This window comes from Belonocnema kinseyi, chromosome 6 (genome assembly GCF_010883055.1).
Source record: "Belonocnema kinseyi isolate 2016_QV_RU_SX_M_011 chromosome 6, B_treatae_v1, whole genome shotgun sequence".
NCBI classification, from domain to species: domain Eukaryota; kingdom Metazoa; phylum Arthropoda; class Insecta; order Hymenoptera; family Cynipidae; genus Belonocnema; species Belonocnema kinseyi.
The window spans coordinates 146,152,930-146,155,029 of record NC_046662.1 but is presented as its reverse complement, the minus strand read 5'-3'; positions in this window follow the sequence as shown (position 1 = coordinate 146,155,029).

Here is a 2,100-nt window from a genome sequence, read left to right as displayed (position 1 = left end):
CCCTCGCCCGCAACCTCTCATTAATCGAAGGATCGTGAGTCACTGAGGTTAGCGATATAATTGAGAAGTCTACAAAAGGTAAGGCTAATGTGTAGACCGTATGTGTAACGGTTAAATCGTAACAATAAAATTGGAAATTGAAATATTCAGTTTTTGAAAAACCGGCTGAAGTTGCAATAAAATGTTCAATAACAACATTTTTTAAAAAGAATGCGCATTTTTTAAACAAGACAATGTAACTACGTTTATTTTGATATCAATCCATCCCAAGTGCGAATTTCCGGAGCTGAATATACGGTCCAGTGTTGTTCCAATTTTGGCAGCTAAAGGTCGGCTAAAGTTATTGGGCCAATGTCGGCATTTTAATCGACCCATTGTTGAGTCAGTGCTGGCAGCCTATATTGGTTATTTATATTTGCCGATCCTCCACCGATGCTTGGACCAGTATCAGCACTTTATTGCGCCAAGTCTCACTTTTAATACGGAAAAACATGTTTCACGAGGCTCAGCTAAAGTCTGGCCCAGTGATGGCACATTAGTGGGCCAAGTGTCACTTTTACCACGGCAAACCATGTTTTATTCAATTCGGCCCAATGTTGAGCCAGTGTTTTCAGCCTATATTGGCTTTTTATATTTGCCGATCCTCCGCCGATGCTTGGCCCAGTATCACCACTTTATTGCGCCAAGTCTCACTTTTAGTACGGGGAACCATGTTTCACGAGGATCAGCCAAAGTCTGGGCCAGTGACGGTGCATTACTGGACCAAGTGTCACTTTTACCACGGCAAACCATGTTTTATTTAAATCGGCCCCATGTTGAGCTAGTGCTGGCAGCCTATATTGGCTATTTATATTTGCCGATCCTCCACCGATGCTTGGTCCAGAATCGGTACTTTATTTCGCCAAGTCTCACTTTTAGCACTTAATAAATAAATCTTACACAAAACAAAAAAAAAAATTTATTGAGAAATTGTCAAAGTTCACGATGAAATTTGTTAAGTTCTGTCTTTAAAAATTTTAAATGTTTATGAAAAATTACATTTCCTGCCATTGCAAAAAGTTGTGAAGTAGGCTACAACGGAAAAAAAGAAATATTACGCGAAGAAAAATTTTAATCGATTTAAATTATTTATTTAAAAATGATTGTATTGCTACTCCTGTTAACAGTTCGTGTATTTTACATTTACACAACGTCGCATAATAATAAATAATTAGAAAAATAGAGCTTAAAATTTGATTCTTCAACTTTTCTGAACTGCAACTTACGAGGATTACTTTTTCACAGAGTTTCAACTTGTTGGTTTAGCGCAGTGGTTAACACTCCCGACTGCTAGGCGATAGATTTAGGTATATAGATGTAGGTTCGATACACCGTAGCGTTAGAAATTTTATTTGTAATATAATGTTCAAAATGTGATATATGTATTAAATCTAAACAGGACTTTTAATATTTATATTGAAAGTACTCGCAACCAATTAATATTTATTTTTTAAATACCTTTTTTGTCATATTCTTAGACTTTAGAGTATAGCAGTATTGATACCCAATGTTGGGCCGGCAATGACAGCCAAGCCTTGGCTGCCAAGTCAAGGCCATAGTTATCAATCCGGCAATAGCGCGACGTTGGCAGCTAGATTTGGTCCAATACTGGTACCCAGTGTTGGGCAGACAATGACAGCCAAACCTTGGCTGCCAAGTGCAGGCCATAGTTATCATTCCGTCATGGGCGCGATGATGGTAGCCAAGATTCGGCAATATTTTTGTCGACTATGGGCCAATGCTGGTCCCTATGTGACTTTGCACTTGGGATGTTATGAATCATAATAATATACATTTATGGAAAAGATATACAATTTATGGGATTAATTCGACTGCGAAGCACGAGATACATGATGAGAATGTATTCATTAAAACCGGAGGAGCTTTAACAAAAGAGAATTCACTATTACCAAATTACTGTTGTTCATGCTTTGACCTTTAGTTTAAACAAATGTGTTCACAATTGTGGGTCCGGATGCAATAAGGGCACATACAATTTTTTCGTGCGAAAACGAAGTCCCCTGGAGGCTTTAGAAAAAATTTTCGAATTTTAATTTTCAA